Below are 9,499 nucleotides of genomic sequence, written 5' to 3' on the forward strand. Positions count from 1 at the left end.
ATGAAATGGTTGTTAAGCATTGGAAGGGGCTGCCCAGGGAGGTTTGTATTTGCTGGGAATGTCCCCATGAAGGCAGGAATGATGAATCTGGCTCCATGTTCTCAGAAGGCTAATTTATTACTGTATAATTCTATATTATATTAAAGAATATTAAACTAAACTATACTAAAGAGGACAGAAAATGTATTATTAGCTAATAATGAAAACTTGTGACTCTGTAAAGAGTCTTGACACAGCTTGGCCCTGATTGGCCAAAGAGTGAAAACAACTCACAGCAGAATCCAATGGAACAATCACCTGTGGGTAAACAATCTCCAAACACATTCCAAAGGCACAAAACACAGGAGAAGCAAATGAGATCAGAACTGTTTTCATTTTCTCTGAAGCTCCTGAGCTTATAATACTATATTATCTTAAAGAATACTAAACTAAACTATACTAAAGAATACAGAAGAGATACTTATACAATGCTAAAAAGATAATAATGAAAACTCGTGACTCTTTCCAGAGTCTTGACCGAGCTTGGCCCTGATTGGCCAAAGAGTGAAAACAACTCACAGCAGAATCCAATGGAACAATCACCTGTGGGTAAACAATCTCCAAACACATTCCACACATGAGCACAACACAGGAGAAGCAAATGAGATAATTATTGTTTTCCTTTTCTCTGAGGCTCCTCAGCTTCCCAGGAGAAAAATCCTGGGCGAAGGGATTTTTCCAGAGAATGTGAATGCCACAATTCCCCAGCACTGCCAGGGCCACCTCTGGCCCAGCTGGGCATCCCCAGCCCCCAGGGCACAGCAGCAATGCCTTGTGCCCCTTGCAGCCCTGCCACGGGCAGGGACACCTTCCATGGATGAGGCTGCTCCAAACCCCACCCAACCTGAACCTCTGGAACCTTTGCAGCTGGAAGAGCCTTTGGTGTGAGCATGGACCCTGCATCCACGGGGATCCAGCACCCACAGCAGTCATGCACCCAGACCACAATTCCCTTCTCTCTTTCCCCATTGGCAGAGGTACTTGAGAGGTACAGACTTCCCAAAACACCTGATACCAGAGATTCCCCTCTAATGTACAACCCTCCCCTTTAATTTTTAATTCTTATGGAATTTAGGGGTTTTTCTTCCCCATTGTTTCTTTCATCTTTCAATGTCTAATTTCATTTATCAGCAAACCTGAAGTTTATTTGTAAAAGCAAATCTCTTTTTCCATTCATCAATCAGTGGAATCCTTCCCATTGTTTCTTTTATCTCCCAGTGCTGGTTGTATCTACCAACAGACCCACAGCTTGTTTTCAAAGACAGATCTGCTGTTTCTCTCAGGACAAGGTGGGGATTGGACTGCTTGGAGGTCTTTTCCAGCCTGAAGGATTCTGTGTGAAATTCTGGCTCCTATGGTTGGTGGCTTTGCTGAGCAAGGAGAGGTTCCTCATTTGGGGAATGTTGTTCTTCAGTGGTACTTGGGTGAATTCAGTGATTTCAGCAGCAGCTGGGAAGGAGCTGAGCAGAACATTTTTGATTAAGTGGTATGGGAAAGTTAATTTTGGAGTGGAGTCTCTCAGAGCTGGGTGTTGGGATAGTGGGCAGGCAAATTCACCTGGGTGAATTCAGTGTGCAACAGCTGGGAAGGAGCTGAGCAGAACATTTTTGATTAAGTGGTATGGGAAAGTTAATTTTTGAATGGAATCTCCCAGAGCTGGGTTTTGGGATGGTGGGCAAGCGTAGTGCATCTTGTAAAAGAGGGGGAATGGGGAGACACAGGAATGTTGTCATTCCTAGCAGGACAGGAGCCCTCCATGGATGAAGCTGTTGCTGTGAGGCTGCTCATGGAGTTCTGTGCACAGAGCCTGGCTGAAAAGCAAAATGTGACCAAAAAGGCTGTGGAATCTCTTCACTGAAGGTGTTTTGGTTTGCAAATGGCTCTTAGGAATGATGTTTCCCAGAGCTGTGGCTGCTCTTTTTCTGGCAGTGTTGAAGGCCAGGTTGGAGCCCTGGTTTAGTGGGTGACATCCTCACTCATGCCAGGGGTTGGAACTTCATGATCTTTAAGTCCTTTCCAGCCCAAAGCAATGTGTGATTTTTTGCAGCTGAAAAGATGGTTTTGAGTCCTAGAAAAATTACCAAGTCCTGATGTGTGGGGGACAAGGTGGCACTGAGGAATCCCTCACTAGCTGGAAGAGGAGGCTGAAAAGATGTTAATTACAGATCTGGATGGTTCGATAGGTGTGTCCCAAATAGCTCCAAGTTCCCTCAGCACTGACAAACCCGGTGGCTGCTGTGGGAAGAGCTGGGATTTTGTGGTGGGAGCTTTGTCACCCTCCCTTTGTCACTCTGGTCAGTGTTTGTGTGCTCTGTGACATTCTGTCATCAGCCTCTTGTGTCCCCACAGCTCTTGGTGCCACTCCAGCCTCCTCAGGGGTGCCAGGGTAAACCTTTTGATGTCACTTGTGTGTCATTTGTCACCTCAGAGCACCAACCTGCAGCTCCCCATCCCCTTTCCTGCCACTTCACTGCTCTGTTATTCACTTTGTTTAAGAGTGAAATCAATCCAAAGCTGAGAGAAAAGGATCCACAGCCTTTGGCTCAAAGTTGGTCACCAAAATCAATGTAAAAACTTCAATTTTTGTGGGATGGAATTACACTGGGAATGCAGATAGCCTCAGTATAAGCTGCTGTTTTAACAGTGACCAGAAATAAAGCTTCAGCCTTGGAATCATTACATTTTTCTGCTTTATCTCTCTCCCTCCTCCATTTTCCATGGATACAGGGTGGATTAACTTCAGCTCTGGTCACAGTGCAGAGATGTTCATTCATTCCATAAGTCCTGCTCTAATTGGCAGCCCTGCATGTGAAATACTTTCTCAAAAAGGGACACAAGACTTTATGTGCTTCAGTAAATCTCACTCACATCCTCAAGAAATACCAGACAGCATTGCATAGCCTTTTAAAATGCTAATTATTGGCATAAATTGTGCATTCTGCACAAAATTTGCAAATTAAAGCATCATTTTAGATTGAAGTATCTTTATTTTTTCTCTTCCTTTTTTTTTTTTTTTTCAAATAACAACTTAAAACTTATCAGTGAGGAACATCCCATATGTTGCAGAGAGAGATTTCAGAAGGAATGTCTGCCAAGCTCTCACAAGCCATACTGGCACTTTCTGTTTGCACCTTCATCCATGATATTTGTGTTTGGTTTTTGGGGTGGTTTTTTACAAGCTTTTCCATTAGGGACACAGTGGTGCCTTTTGAAAAAGAAAATTTATAAGGAAAAGTATTTTTTGACCATTCACTCTTGTAAATCAAAACTAAGGAGAGAAGATGTCAGTGGGGAGGGGGGGGGGTTTGCCATTTAAATGCACATTTTTTAGTAGCAAACCTGCAGCTAGACCCCACCAGAGCTCATTTGACACATTCTGTCCTCAGGTTACCACCTTGAGAAGAAGCTGGTGCAGCTCCCTGGGTGCTGCTGCATCATTAGGCAGATCCTGCTGGTTACAGAGCTGAAAACAGAGACCCCTTGTCCAGGGAAATTCCAGATTATCCCTGCTAATTTCATTAAGGATTGCAGCTCTACCTCCTCATTAGCCTGGCTGGATGCTGTGGTTGCAGGGTGTCCTCTGAGTAGGTAAATGGAAAAGATGATGCATCTTAGGGATGCTTGGATGAGCAGGTCTGTGGTGGATGTGACATAGTTTTGTTTCTTCTCTGAGTAGTTAAACACATTTATTATCTAAATGTAGCACAGCAGCTGGTGCAACAAGCTGCTCCTGTCAGCACTGATATTCCCTGGAACTCTCTGGGAAGAGACATTCCCTCCTCCAGGCTGGAGCAGAGATTCAGCTGCCCCAGCAGGAGCTCTGAGCTCTGTTGGTACCACAGGGATGCTTCTTTAAGGGAGAAGGCTTTATAATCTGTATTTCTGCCTAATACAAAGCAAGGTTTTATGGCAGAATGTACTTAATTGGAGGGGGTTTTATTTGCCATCAGAATCCTGGAGTTCCTTGGTTTGTGATAAGGCAGAGTGTTGGCTTTAAAATAAATCTCTTTGGGATGTCTTTGTACTGTACACACTCACATATTGTTATCTGGAAGGGATTTTTTCCTGTGGAAGTTGATCTGTGGTTTTGTTGAATTTGTGGGTGAATGGAGGGGGAGATGTTCTTACAAATATTGAGTGTTGGTTCTGCCACCCAAACCCATGGAGAAGAAGGTGAAGAGGAAGGTAAAGAAGGACTTAAAACTTCTGTCTTGTTTTATATCTATTCTTATATTCTAAAACTTTAAACTCTGAGTTTTTCACCTTGTGATATTGCACACTTCTATTCAAACTACACACTCGCCATTTTAGTGCTATTAATTAATTTTGGGAGCCTTCTCCATGGCCTCAGGTCAGTGCAGGTTCTCTTGGGGGTCAGAGTCTGTCAGCACAGAAAGTCTGAAATTCTCAGCATCCAGGACTCCAACATCTGAGTATAATTTAGAATCATGGAATTGTTTGGGTTGGAAGGGAACTTAAAACTCATCTCATTCCTTTGGCAGGGACACCTCCCACTGTCCCAGGCTGCTCCATGCCCTGTCCAGCCTGGCCTTGGGCACTTCAGGGATCCAGGAACAGCCACAGCTGCTCTGGGCACCCTTCAACCTCCACAGGCCACAATTCCCAATTCCCAATCTCCCATCCATCCCTGCCCTCTGGCACTGGGAGCCATTCCCTGTGTCCTGTCCCTCCATCCCTTGTCCCCAGTCCCTCTCCAGCTCTCCTGGAAGTTCCCCTCAATGTCACATTTTTCACCCCAAACCTTCTCTTCTCCAGGCTGATTTATCCCAGCTCTCCCAGCCTTTCCTCACAGGAGAGCTGCTCCATCCCTCTTGGGATCATCTTGGTGACCTCCTCTGCCCATCTAAGAATGTTCTTCTCCATGTTCCCACCCTCCTTTGCAAAGCTCCCGTTGTTTCACCTGACCCAGATGAAGGTCAGACCTTTCACCTGCCTTAGGCAGGCTTTAAACCTTTAGGCTGGACTAAATTTCATCATCTCCTGTGCTTGGGGAATGAGTGAAGTGGCTCTGCTGTGCTTTTGCAGAGCAGCTGCAGTGTTGTGTCACTTCTGGGCTGCTGTCAGCCTGAAGCTGGGCTCTGCCTCTGTCTGAATCTCCTGTTTGGATTCCAAAATCACATTTGTCTGTGCTGCTCTTCACAGCCCAAAAATTGCTGTCTGCACAAGCACCAGCATCTTGGCCTAATCACCAATTACATTTTTATTGCAAGTCCCATTAGAAAGCATTTTAATTGTGGATTATCATTAGGATAATTGCTTTGGAATAGCTATTTTGGTACATTTCCATTGCTATGCAAGCCTGGGCAGAGCCTCTCAGAAGCCTTTCACTGCATTAATGTGTGCTGCTAGAATCTCAAATGAAGATTTTCCTGTAAAATCTTTTCTATAATTTTAGCTCTTCAGGTATTTGGTAGTTTTATGTTCCATTTAAATCCTTGTATTGCATTAAATATATATTAAATGCTTGTTTTTCATCCTGTGGTGCAGGAATTAAGCACCCAGCTGGTAAATATTGGCTTACAGGTTTCAACTTGAGCCTGTCTTGCAAGAGAAGTTCAGAAGTTCAGTGCCTACCTTGCAAGAGGTAAAAGGTGACAGTTGGGGCATGAAATGCTCTTGGAGCAGCTTGTTTTGTGTTTTTTTATTACCTAACACGTGGCTGGGTGTTGGGCAGGAGCTGTAGCAGCCTGCTCAGGATTTGGGTGTATCCCCAGGGCTGTTCCTATGCCCAACCTCCCCAAATCCCTTGTTTCTGCCCTTGCCCTGCTCACACCATCCCAGCTGTAAGCTGGAGCACTCCAGTTGGTGTAAAAAAGTGGGATTGCATCTGGATGCTAGTCCTTCTTTACCTTCTTCTTCATGGGTTTGGGTGGTAGAACCAACACTCAAAATCTGGAAGATGCAGGGAGTGGGTGCAGTGGAGTTGGGAGGGGACGGGGAGTGCAGTGCTCTGTCCCTGCAGGGCAAAGCCTTGCTGCCCTTTGGAAAGCAGTGCTGGAGGAGAGCCTGGAGCACCTGCATCTCCCAGGATCCTGTGATCAACCAACAAAGCACCTTCAGTGCCTCTGATGGTGCAAAATCCTGTTGTTATTCTTCAAAAGGATGGAGTGTGGATCCCAGTTGTGCTTCCTTTGTTTGCATCCTGGAGATTCCATCTCTGCTCTGGAGCAGGATGAGTCTGTGTGTGTTGCAGCAATTTTCACAGCAGTTTTCTGAGAGCAGCAGTGGCAGAACATGACTTGAGTCTTGAGTTGCTCTTTGAAAGCTGCCTGTAGGGAGAGTGGAGTTGGCATTTCTGCAGCTGAGCTTTGGGAACAGCCTCTCCCTCCCATTTCCTCATCTCTCAGCACAGCTCCATTTTCACTGCTCACTTCACCTTAGCAAACTGAGCCCAGGCCAGCCCTGAATTTCCTCAATAAAGTGCTATTATTTCCTCAAGGAGGCAGTGAGTGCTGCCTGTCACTGACATATTTTCTGAAAAATACCTTTGCCAGGATTTTTCTGCTGAGAAGCCTCAGAAAAGAAATGCAAACAATAATTATCTGATGGCTGTGGAATGTGGTCTGGAGATGGTTTACCAACAGGTGCATCTTTGATTGGTCTCATGTGGTTGTTTTTGCTTCATGATCAATCACAGCCAGTTGTGTCAGGCTCTCTGAGTCTATCATGGGTTTTTTTAATTATCATTCCTTGCTGGCCTTCTGATGAAATCCTTTCTTCTATTCTTTTAGTATAGTTTTAGTATAGCATTTTAATGTAATATATATCATAAAATAATAAATCAGCCTTCTGAAACGTGGAGTCAAGATTCTCATCTCTTCCCTTGTCCTGGGGACCCACAAGCACCACAACAGCTTTGAGGGAGCTCCAGGGGGGTGAGAGCAGTTGGGGAATGGTTCAGAGCATCATTCCCCAGTTCTGTGACCAAAATCCAGGAATGGATCCACATGGCTTTGCAGGGAATAGTCAGAGTTCAGGTGGTTTTTTTTTCAGGGAACATCCCATAGCTCTGTCTCTTGGAATCAGGGTGATGGGATAAAGGGTTATGACTTCAAACTGACACAAGGGGAAGGTTTAGATGAAATATTAGGAGGAAATTCCTCACTGTGAGGATGGTGAGGCCCTGGAACTGAGGAAGAGGTTGCCCAGGTGGTTGTCCCATCCCTGGAATGTCCAAGGCCAGCTTGGACAGGGCTTGGAGCACCCTGGGATGGTGGAAGGTGTCCCTGCCCATGGCAGGAGGTGGAGCTAGATGAGCTTTAAGGTCCCTTCTACCCCAAACCATTCTGGAATTCAGTGATTTTATGAAATCAGAGTTCAGAGTAAGAAGCTGTCACTTCTAAGGCTTAAAGATCATTCCCTATTTCTCTCTCATGGATCATCTGGCTGAAGGGAGTCTGCAAAGATAACTTGACATTAAAATGAATAGTTTCTTCAAGCTATCAGGCATTTTGCTCTGTTAACATCATCATTCTGCAAAATTTGGGAAGCAGCTGAAGCTAACTCAGTGTGCAGCTCCCCTGTTTTTAATGGAGTATTTGTGAATCCTACACAAATGTAGTAGCATGAGATTAAAAACAACTCCCCAGTAATAATTCTGAATATGTTAACATACCTCTGGAATATCCTCAATTTAAGCAAAGATGTGTATCTGTGAAAATATGGGTTTGTTATTTATTATTTTAATCAGGGAAAGGCAGCCAGGCACATTTTATTCATGGTGTACATCAAAGAACCTATTTTCAGGCCATTACTTCTTGCATGGAAAATAGCAATATGTCAGAATTCTTTCAAGGTGTGCATTGAATCTGTGCATGAATGGGTTTTCTTCTTAGAAAAAGCATAAATTAGAGTTGTTTCCTTGTGTTTCAATGCATATCTTCAAGTAATTGTTGCTCTGGGATCAGTATTTCAACATGCATTTGTATCAGGTGAATTCTCTCCCTGTTTAGATGAGGATTTATGACTTCAGTTGGTGTTAATTTAACAAGTGAGTAGAGGGATTTGCCATCTAATAAATTTTCTTAGAGAAATTTATTTTGAAGAGCCAGAAGAAGAAAAAAAAATAAAAATAACCTCATCTTTATAGCAGTACAGCTGTTCCTGGATCCCTGGCAGTGCCCAAGGCCGGGCTGGACAGGGCTTGGAGCAGCCTGGGACAGTGGGAGGTGTCCCTGCCATGGCAGGGGTGGCACTGGATGATTTTTAAAGTCATTTGCAAATCAAACCCTTCTGGGATTTTACAAATTTGGGACTATTGTGCTGGACCTCAGCTGTAAAATCAGCCTTTACATTTCCAAAGTCCTTGATGAGGACACAAAGCCAGCTCAGGTTTTAGGAGGGGAGACCCAAAGCTTTTCCCAAAAGGTTTGGCAGAATTGCAAGGCCACATTATTTTCTCCAAACTCCTGTTTCTTACTTTGACTTCCATTTAAAAAACTCTCTGTCTCAGTTTGTGAACAGCTTTAGTAAGGACTGGACCCTTTCAAACAGCAAAAAGCTCTGTAGTTGTTGTATTTAAAGATTTAAAGGTTTAGGGATGTCCAATAGCTGTTCCTCCACAATATTTCCAGCTTCTACTGATAATAATAAATAATGTGGATGTTTTTTCTGCTCTACTATGTACAGGTTATTTACCATTTCCTTCATCTGAAGTAGTTGTTGTGGTGTAAAATTTTGTGCTTTGTTCAGACAATATTTCTGTGCTTTTACTGCTTTTAATCTGAGCAATTTTAATTTGCTGCTTGGCTAATTTCCTCCTAAACTTTACTGTTTCTGAATTCCTCTTTGCTGGTGTCAAACTTTTAACCCCAGCCTGCAGCTGCAGTGGGATGGGGAGGAGAGCTGGGAAAAGGTAAAACCCATGGGTAGAGATGAAAACAGTTTAATAATTAACATAATAATACAAATAATACAAATACTACTACTACTACTAATAATAATAACAACAAAATGGGGGGGGAAATCCAGAAATAAGTCTGGGTCTGGCCATATTCCCCCCCCAATTTCTTGTGCAGCTCCTTGTTGGCACAGCATGAGACGCTGAAAAATCTCTGATTTAGGGGGAGCACAACCAAAACAACCAAAATATCAACATTATCCTCACCCTAAATCCAAATTGTGCTGTACCAACTACCAGGAAAGAAATTAACTTTATCCCAAAACCACCTCCTTCATGCAGAAAGAGTGAAGCTGACTTGGCAATACCAAGGAGCTGTGAGCATTTTCAAAAATCTCCTTTATTTTGCTCACTCAGGGACTCCAGGAATGTTCATGTATTCACTGGAATTTTATCTTCTTTATAATCTAGGATTTCCATGCTGAATTTGGACTCTCACATGCCCTGTTGTGTGTGGGGGTGGCAGGGAGGGTTTTGTGCCTGGCAAGGATGGCTCAGCTCAGGCTTTGAATCAGCCCTGATTTAAGCAGATCCTCCTGC

The 9,499-nt window shown here is 43.8% G+C and overlaps 1 protein-coding gene across 1 annotated transcript in view; it reads left to right on the forward strand.

The window, feature by feature from the left end:
* DDHD1 (DDHD domain containing 1) overlaps positions 1–9,499 on the forward strand; it is a 65,811-nt gene that overhangs the window by 27,619 nt on the left and 28,693 nt on the right. The gene's annotated exons all lie outside the window — the stretch shown is intronic.

The sequence above is a fragment of the Geospiza fortis genome, unplaced genomic scaffold, assembly GCF_000277835.1.
Source record: "Geospiza fortis unplaced genomic scaffold, GeoFor_1.0 scaffold23, whole genome shotgun sequence".
Classification (NCBI taxonomy): domain Eukaryota; kingdom Metazoa; phylum Chordata; class Aves; order Passeriformes; family Thraupidae; genus Geospiza; species Geospiza fortis.